Raw genomic sequence first — 16,133 nt, 5'->3', positions numbered from 1 at the left:
CAGCTCCTCACAGAACACGGGGTGATTTCCAAATTCACAGGTTCCTTTTCCTACTGAGATTAATATTGTCCTGAAGAAAGCCTTGGAATAAGGAGATGAAATCAAAGCAGACACAACAACTGAATAGTGGCAGTAAAACTGAAGTCCTCACTTCACAAAGAACTTATTTCTGAGCTGAGCTGTGCAGTGAGCCCTGTTACACTCTTTTATTAGTCCTGAAGGGTCCTCGCTTGCTCCTGCAGTCCTGCAGCACTTCTGCATTTTCCCTGGTTTTATTTTCCCTTGGTGTGAATAAGCAAATGCAAGGCTCAAATAGCATAGTCAAGCTGGTTCCAACATTTGAACAGCACTAGATAGAAAAATAAAACGAGGAGAGCAAATTGCCTTCTCATCTGTAAAGCAGAAAATCCCTCCAGACCTCTTTTTTATTGCATACTGTCCATAAACGCTGTTTGGGATTTGGATCAGCAGCGCGGCAGAACCGGGCGCGTTGCTGCCTGTGTGCAGCGCAGGCTTGTGTGTGTCTGGCAGCAGCACAAAAGAAACCAGTCGATGATATTCATCGGATTAAAGGCCCCATTCCTGGGGACACACTTGGTTGGATGCAATTAAAATGCCTGTCAGGCATTTGATACCAGCAACCCCTTGACAAACTGCCTGAGCAGCCGCGAGGTGCAGCATCCTATTGTAAGTGGATGATGGCGGAGCCGGCTGGCTCGTCGTCGTTCTCGAAATTTCTGTGGCCAGTGAACTCCCTCTTCCTCTCCCACTCACCCTCTTTTCCTCCTCACCACTGCGGGGACTTCTCCTAATTTGCAGTTTTCCTTTTCCTGACGTACACATGGTAGATCCAAGCTGGTGGCTTTGCAGACTGCGTCTGTCTGGAGATAGGCAGCGAGCCGATGGATAACACAGCACTCCGGGAGAATGATTATGCAGCAGTTATTTAAGGATAGGCTTTTGTGGTATGGCAGCACATGAGCTGGTAATGATTTTATTTAAAAAATGTCAGCTTTGTTTGCTTGTTGAGAATTTGAAAGAGTTATACCTTTGTGCTGAAGCTTTTTGGATTTTGTCTGCTGTAGATTAAAAAATCTGTAGTAGTGCACACTGGATGAATTAAAATGAATAGGTAATGAACTTCTGTGGATTTGTTTATAAATACATTGATGCATGCACAGTACGTGTTATATGCAGACACACCTTCATACATACATGACTGTATGGATATGTTTATGCATTTTTGTCTTTGTATGATAGAAGAAACACTTTTCTCATAGCTAAAGACGGTTTTTCATCAAAAAATAAGTGTTTTCAGGGTTTTTTTTGTCCCTCCCTTTGTTTTGTATTAGCAGATTCTTCAGTGTATAGTCTTGGACGCAGCGTGCTGATTGGAATCTTCTTGTTCAAAGATCGGAAAGGTAGGATGCCTCTCTTTGAATGTGGTGCAGGGTGTGGGCTGCTCTTCATTATTTTGTTTTTCCTTTTTGATTGAAACAATAATATTTTTTTAAAATTTTTTTGTGGTTTATTTTTTTTAGACTGTATTTTTTGGTCAGCTTTGCAGAGATTTTCATATTGTTGTGCCAGGCACTGTAAAGTTATTTTTGATGTGTAAGCATATGCTCTAGGTACCTAATTAGTCCTTTTGGCTGCAGCTACCACAAACCCGAATGCTTGTCTGTTGGCTTGTGGTAAGTGTAGTGAGGGTGTAAGCTGTCTCCTGTGACACCACGTTTGGGTTCATCCTAATACTGATTTAGCATCAGCAAGGACAGGGTTAAACTCGCAGGCTTATTGCAAGAAGGTACAATCTCTCACAGGAAAGCAGCTCGTGGTTCCAGCAGCCTGTCAGTGCTGGCTGAGCATCTGTCTGATGGCTTTTTGACACAGCACTGGCACTTCAGAAATTACGTCTGTGTATCAAAACGAGGAAAACAAGCTGAGTTTTTTGACTATGTCCTTGCTCATTCCCAGCAGTAGCAGTTTATGGTCCTCTTCTCCTAGTACCTTTTGGCTGTGGTTACTTTAAGCTCTTGCCTCTGTAAAGGAAGAAGGGAGATAAAATGTTACAGAATAAGATCTCTAAGTTACCTTGTATTGGACTTCAAGGTGTGTCAAGTAGCTAAGGAATGAATACAGGTTTCATAGATTTGAAATGAGGACTGCACTCCAAAAAAAAAAAAAAAAAAAAAAAATCAAAATCTAGGCAGAATTGGAAATCTGCTCCCTTCACTTTGATGGAGACAGGAAAAAGTATATCCATCTTGAATTAACTTCTTAGGTGCCAGTTCTCACCCAACACCTACCAAACCAGACTTTATGATATTCTTCTCTGTTATGGTGCCCTACAGGTGATCATAATTCTTAGGTCAGCATTTAGACCTCGTGGGAATGTGTGCAATCACAATATGCATGTGTCTTTAGTCTGAAGTTTTAAGGGCCCTTTTAAAAACCTGAAAAAAACCCACATAATTTTTCCTGGAATGGCAGTTACGTTTCACTCTTTGAGAAAGCCTGGACTCCTGAAATGGCTGTTGTGGCTCCCCAGACAGGCAGAAATCCCAAGCCAGAACCTGACAAAGGTGTGGGCCACTGCTAACAGCAAAGCATGCCTCACAAAGGTGATGAATAATCAATATAATTGAAATTAATTTCTGTGACTGGTTGATAAATGCTGTTTACTGAGGGAAGGCATTGTGAATTTTTCCAGATAGTCTCTGTCCTGTTTTCTTATGTACAATTCTCTTCTTTGTTTTCCTCTTCTACACATCTTTCCATTCTCTTGGCCCTTGTAGTTTTTCTGTCTTTGGCAGAAAGCTTTTTACCTAATAGATTTTCCTGGCTGAATAAAATTTTTGAAGGGAATTCTTTACTTGCTAGTTTATCTTAGCTGCTTTTAATACTGTTTCCTCCTGCTTTCAGTTACCACTAGACTCATTGAAATAGAAAAGCCTGTAGTAAATAGTGTTTAAAATGCTTTAATTTGTGAAAAATGCATTCAACTATTTGATTTTAGCTAAGAGCAAGTTATTTCTCCTCCCTCTACTTTTAATTTCACTTCCATTGTCCAAGGCAGCAAGCCAAACTGCAGTCTCATTCTGATTTCATTAATGTTTTGCAAACTCTGTCTCAAGGACTAATACTGCTTGCTGGGCTTGATGTCAGAATCCAAGGTTTTGCTGCAGCACTGGAGAAGGGGAAAGGAAGGGTCTCTCACAAATAGAAATTACAGCAGTGTTAGCAGACAAGTAGAACTGCCTGGTTTTTATAATATTGGTGGATAAAGAGTCCAATTTTTTGACAACGTGATCCCTTCAGATCCCGGCAGGTTTTCATCTGCTGTGGAAATGGATCTTATCTCCTGTGCACAGCATGTTAGCAGTCCTCTATGGTATCCTAAAAACAAAGGAAGGGCATCAGCTATTTGTTATTAAATCAGAGTTGGTGGAGACTGGATTTTCTTATTACATATAGAAATACATATACATTTCTTGTATTTGTGATTTAGCACTCATTTTGGCCTCCTTCTTTTATCTGGGTTTTTAAGATTCGTGTTACAAACCATTCCTTCAGGCTACAGAGAAGCAAATGAGATGCTATACTGGCAAAAACGGAAATGATTTCAAACAATATAACTTTCTTGCCTAAAAGGTAAGGGGCACTTAAGCTGTAAGAAGAGAATTAATTCTAGATTGACAGGATTTAAAAATCCTGTGGCCACAGGGGTAGTGTAACTCGGCTTGGAATATCAAAAGAAAAACATTTTGTTAGCTGATACAAAAAGGCAAGAGAAGCCAGAGTGTGCAGTGCAATGAGGTGTGCTGGGTTAGAGTTGGTGACGTGATGTTTGGCACTTGCCTTCAATTAAACATATGACACGGTGACCAAATGCACCAAAGGCATCCAAGGGAAACGTGGTGTCAGTTCATCCCCAGGGCTCCCCTGCAGGGAGCAGCTTCAGGGGTGAACTTGGGCCTCCATATCTGTCCCCACCCTGAGATTGTCAAATGGGTTTTAACCCTGCTCGTAATGACCCTCACAGAGGAGGTAAGGAGGCCATTTGCTTTATGACTGTTCTAGGCTGAGTCTCAACATGCTTGCTTTGTTTGCTAGGGTTAGATCACCAGGAATAATGTTGTCTTGTCCTATGATTATATGAAACAAGTAGTGGTTTGAGCATTGGAATAGATGGTGCTGACTTGGATTTATGTCTTGTGCTTGGTGAACAGTTCTCAACGATGATTTTCTTGCTGTTCTACTAATTAGAAAGACTGTGTCCTAGGCAAATCATTTGGTGGCAAATAATAGTCCTATATTATGGTTTTTCTTTCAGCTGCAACATGAGCAGGGTCCCTTGCAGGGTCTGCTTTTTCTACTTGAATGCTGGTTTTCATGGGACTTGTAGGAAGGCAGTTACCTTTGTGACAAAACAGGCTGAAATGGGTCAAGGGACTCAAAAGTTACTAGCTGCAGAGAACATAATCTACATAAAACTTTCAATGACTAAGACTGGAGCCAGTATATCCTTATGGAAGTTCTTTCATATGCATTTGCATCTTGTGTCCTCTCTTCTCGTGCCAGAGCTTCCGTTATTCCAGTTTCTGTGTGGCTGTGTGCTGCCAGCTGGGCAGGTCAGAGGCAGTGAATGGTGAGGTTATGGCAGTGCTTTCTTCATTTAAAGGAAGAACTCAATTTAATTTCCTTTTTCATTTCTAGGAAGAGAAGTTTCTGTCCTTAATTCTCTGTCAAGCTACATTTAAATATTAAAAGCGAGGTAAAAAGTTATCAGAAGTTTTGGTTTAGTAGTGTTAGAAAGGACCCTGCGTAACTTGTCAAGAAAGTAATCATTAAAGCACGAGAATCCAGTGGAGGATGAACTGGAGCAGGAGCTGGGCTGGCATGGCCTCAACTGGAGGAAGAAGGTGCACCTGATTAGGTGCAGGCCTGTGGTTCCTGTGAATGGCTGTCAACTGCCAGGTTAATTCCTGAAAGTTTGTGTCCTCTTTCCCTTCCTTGTTTTCTTTGTCTCTAAAACAGACAAAGAAATGCCAGTGTATTTCTCAGGAGAAGTATTCATCAGCTTTGTAAAATGGCTGGGATCCTTGGTTACAGAAAACTGCCAAATTTGATCATGAGACTTAGGATGGTGAGTTTTGTCTTGGCTGCAGTGACAAAGGTGTTTGTGGTATTACTGCAGTAGCAGTAACGATAAAAAGGTTAAAATGCATTTACTAACACTTGATTTCTCCCCGCTTCACCCATCAACTCTTCTTCTTTGCTGTATTGAATTATGTTGTGATCACAGAGGTCAGTGATGACATTTAGATGTTAATGAATAAATAGTAATCAATTAATCTGTCCCATTTCATACAAAAGAATGGCTGTTTCCTGATGGACACTTAGCTGGCATACCAAAGCTGTGAAAGGCAGAGTCTGTGCTGCCAGTAGCATGCTAGAAAAAAACCTCTCTAGCAGCAATGCTGCTGACTCATGCTTTACAACCCTGGAACATTCCCTGAAAGGCTGGAGATGCAGATTAACTTCCTTTCCCAGTCCTGGTCAGGGGACAGTTCATTCTATTATTTGCCACCAAGTGAAGCCTCTAGATAGTTATGCACTGCTGCTGTTTTCACTGACCTTTCACGGAGTGCATTAGCATGGAGCTTGCGAGAAATCATGGGCAATTTATTTTAATACCTTGGGTGTCAGTCGGTGCTAAATCACAGGAGCTATTTACGTTTATTTCCTGAGTCATCTCAGTTCTTGGGATAAGGTGATTTTTTCAGTGTATATGGTTAGTAAACTGCATTTATCTCTCCTTTTTCTTATTTGGTGTGTGTATTTTGCTTTAAAATGCAAATGTATGCCTTAATTGGCTAAAAGAAAATGAATCATATATAAGAAAATGCCTTTCTTTGCTTTTTCATTGTCAAGGGGAAAGGGTTCATGGCTGCTGGAGACAGAATAGAGAATAGTGGGGGAAAGATCAGAGATGTGTATTAAGTGGCAGGATAAAAGTCCCTGTACCATCCAGTTGCCTCTGTCTCTATGGTTCCCAAGTTGCTTCCTTCCTCATGCCCAAAGGGACCTGAGATGCTCCTCAGCATGGTAGCATTTGATACTGAGAAGCTTGATCTTATGGTAGAATTCATAGCCCTGAATTTGGCTGGGGAGAAAAATACGTGCGGGACAGCTCTGGGGACTTGCACATCCTCAAATATCTGTTTCAATTGTTTGAGATGTGGAAACAAGGTGACAACACATCTCTGTGAAAAGTTCCTTGGCAAATTGCTGCCAGCTGCAAGTACAAGGCAGCACAGTCCAAGCAAAGGTGGTGGGAAGGCTGATCTGAAACAGAAACTGGACAGAGCTAGAGAATAAAGTAGGTATTTATTGAGGGACCTTTAGAGGCTACACCTTGGGCAGGACAAGAGCCTGGCCAGGGCTACAAGCAAGGTGGACCCAAAATGGTCGCAAAATGGACAAATGGTCATGAGGTCTCACACTTTTATAAGTTTTGGTCCATTTGCATATCGGGGTTTAATTGTCCAATTACAGCTTTGGGTTGTGAAGTACCATCCTTCTTGTTCTCCTTCAGTCCACTGTTGTTCATGCTTTTGGTCCTGAAAGTTGTCCTTGGTCTCCATCAGGAAAAGGATTTGTTTTGTCTCCCTACTCTGTGAAGAGCTGAGTGACACTTAATGTGAGGCTCAGAACTGCACCCCTGGGCAGCACAGAATCTGAAAAACATGAAAGTTAAAACTTAAAGCATCATAGATAGTACAGAGAAGGGAAGATTATGCTGAACTGGTGTCTCATTTTTGCTCTGGAGAAAGCCCCTGGTTTTTCCTGCTCTATAGTGCCAGGAGCACTGTTCACCTGCCCGTACATCCCTGTGCTGCTGGGCTGTGGTGTTGGGCAGTGTGTTCTCAGGCCCCACGTGGGCCTCTGGCAGCACTGCACAGGTGAGGGACTACTGCTCTCTTGCCACTGTATTCTACATCTTCTCTGAGCATTGGGAGGGTCTCTATTTAAATATTATTTATTTCTGAGCTGACAATTTGCAATATTAGATGTCAATGGAGTTGATTTGGAGTTTCAGAGGCTTAGAAGTCTTTTTTGCCAGGGTGGATTTTCTATACCCACACCCTCTCCCCCCCTATTTTTTTAAATACTTGAGGCTGAGGTATTATGGAGAAAGAGCAGCAGAAGTGGACAGCACAGGGCTGTAACAACATGGAGATTGATCAGGTTCAATCAATGGCCTTGGAAACCAGCCTGCTCTGTTTGGGATTCAGCACTGCTGCATTGTTCTTCCCTTGGATCCAGCCCTGAGCGCACCAGAAGACAAGTTCACTGGTAGCTCCAGCTTTGCCTTTGCCTCTGTCTGCAATCAGAGATATAAAAACCCTGTCTGCAGTCATAGTCTACCTGAGGTTGTCTCTGGCAGGGGTTAGAGAAGGAACAATTCTACTAACATTTCATGATTTAGGACAGAGCTATCTGCTTTAGGATTTCCATAGTTGCAACAGTTTAACTAAAGTCTGTTTAAAGATGGATTTACTTGTATTGATCCAAACCCCTTCTCAGCACTTTTTACTGGGATTATGGTGACCTGGCAGATGAATTGGCATTAGACTCCTCCAAGCTGGAAATGGGGTATAAACCAAGTTTATGATGAATCCAGATGGCTGATACCTGTATTGATAAATGCATATTAAATCTGGGTTTAGTTGTTGCTGCATTTTTAGCGTATGCCAGCAAGTCTGTGTTGCCAGGCCTCATCCTGGAGCTACAGGTGTAACCCTGCCCACCACAGAGGTGCTCACCACCCTCATGGTCAGCTATCCAGTGAGGACAGATCCCTGACACAATGGCATTCTGCTCCAGTGGCTTCCCCAGGCTTCTGGCAAAGTTGACTGGAGTCTGACTGTTGATCCTGACTGTTGATCCTGCGTCTCTTTAAAATTTACAGGAAATTGGAAACATGCATATGTCACTTCTAAGTGAAGCAAGGTGCAGTTGAATGTGCAGTGAGCTCCTCACTCATAATACGTACTCTGCTAGAGCCAGTGTGCAGCTCTTACATGTATCTCTGAATCTCTAAATGACAAGACAACATTTGAGTAATCTTTTCTTGGATTTAGCAAAATGATGATAAAATTGAAGGAACATTAGAAGTTAAAAAATGAGTCAAGATGGCACTGATTTTTTTTTATAAACATGTAACAAAATAGAAGGTAAAACTACAAATTGAGAACCTCAGTAATGTGCCCTCAGAAAAAATAGAAAGCTAAGATGTAAATTTCTGTGATCTTCCCATATCCCATAGTCCTGTGCATATTCAAAAAGGGCTGTGCTCTCTTTCCAGAACCTGCTGGGGTCCGCAGAGATTTATGCTCAGCACCAGTTGGGCTCACTGGACTCAGAGCTGCTCTTGATGTCCCCTTGAGCAGGAGCTTGTTTTTTTTCTTCTTGGGTGGATGTGCAGTGCCTGGGAGAAATGAGTCCTCTTCTTGGAAAGTTGCCATGAAGTAGGGCTGCAGTGCAGCTTAGCATATTAACAATCATTAAAGTAAGAATTGGTGCCATTATTTGTAGTGGTGGTGTTACATAGTGAGTAATAAGAGCAGCAGTACTCGTAAGGGCAGAATGAGGCATGGGCAGAACTGCTCATTTGGACAGCCTTCCCTGAAATGAATGCTCATGAAGGTCTTAATGATTGGGCTCACGGTATTTAGTGTCCATTAGTAAACATGTCTTTTAGCAAACACTTGTGGAAGTCATTATGGAAAGGTAAATTCAAGACCAACTTAGACAACTACTAAAAGTAGTTTTATGATTGTATGCTAGCTGCGGTGTGTAAAATCTTTAAATACCAATGTGTGTGTTACAAGGCGGAAACTTGAGCACTTTAGTGATTAATTATAGAACAAAAGAGATGGAAACCATGCTCCATGACACAAGTAAGGCATCCATGCAGCTCATAGTCTGCAAACCATAAATAGCTCCTTGAAAGAACCCACTAAAGAATAAAAATCCCCAAAGAAACAAAATCAAAAGAAAAGAAAACAAAACAAAAGCAGAGTTCTCTGTGGTTTCCTGCACTGTCATTCTGAACTGATGCACATCTCTTGGTTCCCATTAATTCTGCAGTGTCCCCTGAGAGTTGTGTTTTGCAACTCTTGCAGTGGGTGGGTAGGTGTAAGAGCAGAGTAGTCAGAGATTTTGATCTTCATAAACCTATTAGTTCAATGTGGTGGGATGGCCCTTAGTATATGGAACTGGCTAGGCTGGATTCTGGTGTTTGAGTGGGCATGTTGTTATTGTGGTGAAGTCCTGTTATTTTCTGTGGTGTTGTCCTGTAACTTTTACCTCAGAATGATACTTGCAGATTGAGCAAAGCCTAGAGCCAACCTTTTTTTGTGTGCTATCATTTCTCATTTTGTGTGTCAGTAGGAAATGCAATGTGTTTAATCTTACCTGGCATATTGAATGGAGGGAACAAGAGCAGAAGGGTGTGTTGAATCCAACAGTTCCTGCTCCTGGGTGTTTGTGCTTGGCAGCCCAGGTGCAGGTCAGAACCCTCCAGGCAGAAGGCTGTGCACAGCTGTATTGCTGTGGTTTGCCTGCACAAGTTGGACATGGATGTCTTTAGGCAGGAGGGTCTGCACATGAGCAGAGAAATGCCTCCTGTTGTGCTGTTTCTGTGCTGGTGGTGTTGTTCTCCACCACATTGAAGGCCACCGCTCCTGCTGTCAGTTCTGTCACACTGGTGCTGGGTCTCCAGCTCTCCTGCACAATAGGAGGGACACATCTGCACCTTTTGCTGAAGGTCATGTTGATTTTTTTTATTCTCTCAGTTGTAAAGAGATCTGTGCAGGAAATATTCCTCTAACTTGTGCTGCTGCATTTGAAAAAGGGCGTGTAGAAGCTTAGGGCTATTGAGAAGTCCTTTATAGGTACTTTGGCAGATGATTGTGGTTCTGCTTCAGAGATGTCTTGAGCACCAAAGCCACCTCAATTACCTTTTGGATTGTGGTTTGATGTGACTGTGACTGTGCTACAAAATACTTCTTGGCTGTGCAACCCAAAACTTTTTTTGTTGTTACTGTTCTTCATATGTTAAAGGTAAATCTGAGCCCAGCAGACTGAACATAAATATTCAGCCAATGGTGGATGGCTTTGAAAAATATTTGTGGTTTTCCCCCTAAAATATCAATCTGTCGTTAACAGTGGAGAGAAGCAGTGAGATGTATGAAAGGGGATACAGTCAAATCATTGCATCAGTGTCCACGTGTTCACCTACATTTTGTTAGTGTTTGTGTTTGCATTTTCCAGAACTCTCTTTACTACAAATAGTGCTTGTAATATCACTGTTGTGACCTGTGAAATTCCTGTCTGCAGTATCCAAATGGGCATGAGAAATACCAAAACAAACTCTTCCATATAACATCAATGAAGGAGTGCTGGAGTTAGAAATATTTTTGAGATCTGTTGCAGTAAAGTACTGTGGACAGACCAATTCTGGAACAAATAAGCTTCTTCCTGTAACCAAATTTGTCCTATGTATATATAAATATGTGCATAATCAAATATAATTTAGAAATGGTGTCAGGAGGGGAAGAAAATAGTGTATCTTCTTTCACTCACCCAGAATTTCACTCAGTTTATAAAATCCCAGTGTTTGGGTTGTTTTAGGGTGGGTTTTTTTAACTTTCTACATCTATCAGAGGGGAGATGATTGTTTCTATCTTGTCAGGCGGAAGGGTTATTTGGGTGTTCTGAAATATTTTTGCTGAGCTAAAATTGATAAAATAATTAAGAAATACTCTTACTAGGCCCATTGTAGCAACTATTGACTGTTGCCTTGAAAAACCTTGAAAGATAATCCCAGATGTGGGCATCTGCTTTCCCACATGTATTTCTGTTTGAATAGTTTACTAAATATAATGAAAGGCTCAAACTGTTCATGTATATTCTGTCAAAAATATGTTACCACCTGTTATGAACAGGTTTAAACCCAGAACAGCAAAGAAAGCTGAGTCTCTGTGTAAAAAAATGGGAAGAACTTGGAAGGTTCAAAATAGTCCCGAAATCGAGATTAAAACCAAACAAGATTAAATGTTGGTGCCGAAAAAATTGATACATTTTTATTTAATAGAAAGAGAGGCAAAGAAAAAGGTTAGAAAGAAGCCAAGGTTACTTTAAAAAGCATTGGATAGGTCATTACCACACTACTCGCCTTGCTGCTGCTGAGACGGGGTGGGGGGAGCAGAACAGTTTTTGCCTTTTTTATGTTTTTCCCTGCTGTTTGAAGTGTCTTCTCTGCCTTTCCTGATCTCTGGAGCAGTTTGGATGGGATGCAGCAGCCCATCCTCTGAGATGCAGGCCTTTTCCTGGGCCATGGTCTGTACCACGTGTAGTTTTCAGGTGTTGAAGAGTGGTTATGATAAGCAGACATCATGACAAAGCACTTTTTGAAACCTTTCAGATGTTAAGCAGTCACAATGACAAAGCACTTTTTGAAGCCCTTCTCTTATTATTAGGTTCTTACACCACCTTTGGATTCATGTTATGGTGCTAATACGCTTTCTTGCAGTTTTGCTCCTTCTTAAATCAAGAGGAAGAAATATTTGTATAATAAACCATGTTATGAGAAAGTCATATGTTATGACAAAGCTTAAAAAGGCTTTTGAGGATTTACAGCCATGAATGTTGATGAGAACTGAACTCATTTTCATTTCCCAGCAATCCTATTTGCAGAGATCATCGGGAGTCGGATATCTAGAAAGGTGAATTAGTGCAGGATGTCAGGGAGGTGGGAAGCAGGGACCCCCAGCTCCTGCAGGAAGCTGCTGGCCATGTCTGGAATGCTGACTGCTAGGACTGTGGCTGATGGGCCTGCCTGGCAGCACAAAGACAGTGGCACTGTCTCTGCAGGTTTGCTGTAGGAAGGTTAAGCCTATGGATTGAGGTAATCCTCACAATATTAAAAGCCCCAGTCTTGCAGTGTCTGTAGGGAAAGGGTCTGTCGGACATCACAGAAACTTGCTGATACGTCTCTGAGTGTCTCTCACCAGCCCCTCCAATGTGTCCCCTGCAGTTTTTTGGTTTGCTCTGGCTGTTTGTCAGGCTGATCAGCAGCTTTTGGTTTTGGTGAAATGTTCTGTCCCCCAACAGAAATTGGCCTTGGATCTGAGCCTCTTGGCTGCTTAGCGGAATTAAGTCTTTCACCGCTCTGTGTCATTCAATATTCACTGCAGCCCACTGGCTCTGGCTCTCCTGGCTGACACTGCTTTTCTGGTCCTTTTGCCCTCTATCTGTCACTGATTCTGTCAGTGCAGAAAGTTTGTATCTCTGAAGTGATTTTTTTTTTCTTCGTGCTCTGCTGTCCATGGCAGCTTGTCTCAGAACCCCAGTGAAACGCTGGGCTTACCAGGCTGTCTGCCACATTTCCAACAGTGTGCCCCTGCCTTTCCCAGAGCTGTGCTGTTTTGTTCCTGGGTCTGAAGCATGTGTTTGCAAGGCACAGAGGCCTAGCTTATCACTGCTGGGCAGGAGCATCTGTCCAGGCTCTTCTTACATTGTGCTTGATGGAGAGAATGGGTGAATTGCTAAATGAAAGCATGGAAGGAAACCCCATGACCTCTGCACCTGTTTTAGGTTAGAGGGCTTCATGGGACAAGAGCCAGCCTTTGAATCAGCATGTCTAGAGCTGGGCTGGGCGTAGGAAAACTACTTATCTGTTTAAATAGACTTGATGGCTATTGTGTGGCTGCCATCTGTCCTATTTCACACACGGTAACTTTGTTTTATTATCATCTTTAACCATGTCTTACTAGGACTCTAAACTGCTGGTCAGTCTGCATTCATTATTGAATAAAGAGGCTGCCACTTTCTTTAACAGAAAATAATCTTACTACAATAGTGGTAAATGAGCCTTTCCCCCCTGTTTTGGCGTGACTGCCTTTCTGCCCAAGAAATGTGATTGATAGCAGGGACCTCACTGCAGCATTTATCATCCTGATTAATCACAGCATTTTAATAGGGCACTTTGCTTTAAACAGAAGACAGTGGCTATCTAAACAATAGCTGGAGCATTAAGCATTGAAAGCCAAAATGCATGTTATGATTTTTTTTTATATTAGGAGGAGAAAAAAAAAGCAAAGCAGGCTCTCAAGAGAACAAGTGTTGGATGTGGAGGATGCTTCAGGGAACTCTGTGAAAAGTTTGTTAGCAGGAGTTAAGATATTTGAAGGAGTTTTCAAGGGGGATAACAGTAATAAAAATGTAATAGCAAATGTGTAATGCACTGTAAACATTGTTTATTGTGCCAATGCATATCCCAGTCAGTCTGCTTACCTGCTGTCAGGAGATGGTAGTGATTCATGTGCTGATGGATGGTTCCACTGTCTGCATGGCAGTAGGGAGCAGACTGAAAGTCTTGGTATCTCTGGACCACCTCTGGATCCAGTTACATGCAGCAGCTGCAGGAGACCTGCAGCACTGCGTGGGAATGGGAATGGGAGTCACTCTGCAGTTCATGTTTTATTGGTCTGTTCTTTGCAAGTGCTCTCAACATCAGCAGTGAAGAGTTTTAAAAGGTTGCAAGCATTGAAGTGCCCAAGTGGCATTCTTCCCTTTGGCAGCCTGTCGTTAGAGTTTCAATACTTGCAAGAAAGCAGGAATTTTCTGGAAGATTTCTGAAGGTGTTTGTTGTCCTCAGACAGAGGTTAAGCCCAGGCAAGTTCAGGGTTCTCCTGTTGCAGTTGGAAGTGTCCTCTTACCGTTGTGGTCCTGAGGGCTGCAGGGAGCCCTGTGGTTGTGCAGAGATGATCGAATTGTCTTTGGGTGCTTAACACTGTCACTTGCCAATGCACATCTGTGAACTCAAAATTGAATGTGGTCTTAGCTCTTTCTCTTTCTGTAGCAAAATCCTACACAGATTTCTGTGCTGACAGGGCAAGAGGGAGGGGCGAGTCCTCCAGGATGTGAAATACACCACTCTCAGGACCTTGCTTCCTTCACCAGAGGTGACAGTTGGGAGGTGGTTGGTATGAATGAGTTAATAGATAATTGAGAATTTTAAGGTCTTTGCAGAACTGTGTTGGTCTCTTTTTGCCCATTTCATTGTCTTTGTCTCATTGACATCTGTTGAACTTCTACAAAAATTTCGAAGTGCCCCAGTAAGCACTGCAGGAATCTATTCTTAATATATCCTAAAGAGGTTATTGCTATGGAGTGCTGTGCCTAGGCTGTTGAGTCAGTGGTGGTGGTAGTTGACAATATCAGCAAGGGAATGACCAAGAGAATATTTCCTTTTGGGTGCTTCTAGTCGTAACTACTCTGTGTTAGGAGTCCCTTGCTGCTTGGAGGGGAAGCATCTGTCTGCAAAACTTAAGCCAAAACTTGAAAAAAAAAAACAACCCTAATGAAACAAAAAGAAAAGTGGCAGAGGAGGAATAGAAAGATTCTGTTCTGTTTTGAATTCCTGTTGACTAGCCACCTGTGTGGCTTTGGTATTGTTCTGTTGCAGCAAATAATAATCTTTATAAGCAAGTAAATAATGCAGCAAGTAAAGTAGAAAATGACCATTCATTCCTCCTTCCCCGACCACCCTGAGCACTGTTTGCATTTAGGATGGGAGGAGGAAGGACTATGGGGTTGCTGCATTGTCACTTAAGCAAAACTAAATAGCAACTACAGGGTGTTTGGGCCATTATAAAAGGAAACCTAAGTAACTGTAGATGGTTAGACACGCTGAATAAAACAATTTGAGAGAAGGGAAACTGGTGTGGGGACACTGATACATAACGCAATTGCGCTTATGAGAATATATTATTTCACTTGCTGTGATTTTTAAGTTCAAAATAATGGAACAATTGTTACCCTTAAAGGGTAAAAAAATAGATAGGAGCAAATAAGCACCCTCAGATTAGATCCTTGACCCTACAGTATGTTGTGGATATGTAAAATGTACAGGTTGGGAGGACAGCTGTTCCCAGAGCTTGCAGCGTGTTTGTGTCAGTACTGCTGTGGGAACCTGCTGCCATATCTCCTTGGTGGCTGCAGAAATAAGCCCAACTGCATGTTTGCTGACTACTCCTTGGGTTGTCTTGCCTGTAGGGTTTTCCTCACTTTGTTGTTCCAGTTTTAGTTTTTGTCTTAGGCTCCAGTTGTACAACTAGTGATCCTTGCTTACCTGGTGTCAGTTGCAGTTTCTGGCAGGGGGGAGAGGAGAAGGCTGGAGATGAAGAGGCAGTCCATAAACTTTGAGTAGCTTATGTGATGGGGCAGCTCTGCAGTGCTTGAGTTCTCTAGAAAAGCTGGCAGACAAAATTGCTTGCATGAAGACAGTTTCCTCCTAGATCTTCCACTGATTCCTCTGTAGTTTGGGATGAGTAGTTTAGTTCCTGCTCTCAATACATTACCTTTTCTTACATAGAAAATATGTGGAAAACATGTTTCTGGAGACCATGGGATAGATACCTAAACTGTAGGAATGTGAATAGTTATCTGAAGCCTGTACATATCTTACATTCACTTGAAACTGAGGTGACAAGGTCAGTCTCATGTCAGGAGTGGACCCTAGACCATGCAAAAGGATTCACAAGTTGAAGTCATTGCTGTTAGAGTGTGCTGTGGATGGGGTAAGTGCAAAGAACTAAATGACAGTACTTTGGATTTTGCAGCGAACAAAACTCTCTGGTCTGTAGCATGGCAAGGCACTAGCCTAGCATTTGCTTACATAAGCAGAAATTACAAATGGTTTTACTTTGGTATTTAAAATACCAGAAATTAACATTTTAACTGCTTAAAAGTCATCATATGGGAAACTTGCTGTTAGGGCCTAAGTTTCACTGTACAGCATATGGTATATGAAACGCCTGTGCGTACCTGAATCCTGATTATGCCAGGACAGAGTTATCAGAAGACCTGGGTTTAGTTGTTTTCTGGTCTAATAAAGATCAAGTTGTTGATGCTGAAGGCCACAAAAAGAGAAGTACTCCTGGACTCAGAGCAATGGACTTTGTATAACTTTTCTCTACACTCCATCAGAAAGCAGAGATCTAACAAATGATCTTTTTAATATGTTAATTTCACCTTCCCCTTTCTTGAGTCATCTA

The 16,133-nt window shown here is 42.1% G+C and overlaps 1 protein-coding gene across 21 annotated transcripts in view; it reads left to right on the top strand.

Annotated features, from left to right (window-relative positions):
- Nucleotides 1–16,133, top strand: part of MAP2 (microtubule associated protein 2) — a 227,997-nt gene that overhangs the window by 92,415 nt on the left and 119,449 nt on the right. For 18 of the 21 annotated variants that reach the window (XM_083864603.1, XM_083864621.1, XM_083864614.1 and 15 more), the window contains one exon: nt 1,356–1,421. The exons of 1 other annotated variant lie outside the window; for it this stretch is intronic. The gene's annotated coding sequence lies outside the window, so the exon portion shown is untranslated. Of the gene's footprint in view, nt 1–593; nt 688–1,061; nt 1,133–1,355; nt 1,422–16,133 lie in introns of those variants that run through there. 2 more of the 21 variants (XM_083864619.1, XM_083864618.1) reach the window with 2 other exon arrangements.

This window comes from Zosterops lateralis (genome assembly GCF_965231275.1).
Source record: "Zosterops lateralis genome assembly, chromosome: 7".
Lineage (NCBI taxonomy): Eukaryota > Metazoa > Chordata > Aves > Passeriformes > Zosteropidae > Zosterops > Zosterops lateralis.
The sequence above is the reverse complement of the archived record's forward strand: the minus strand, read 5'-3'. Positions and strand labels throughout refer to the sequence as shown.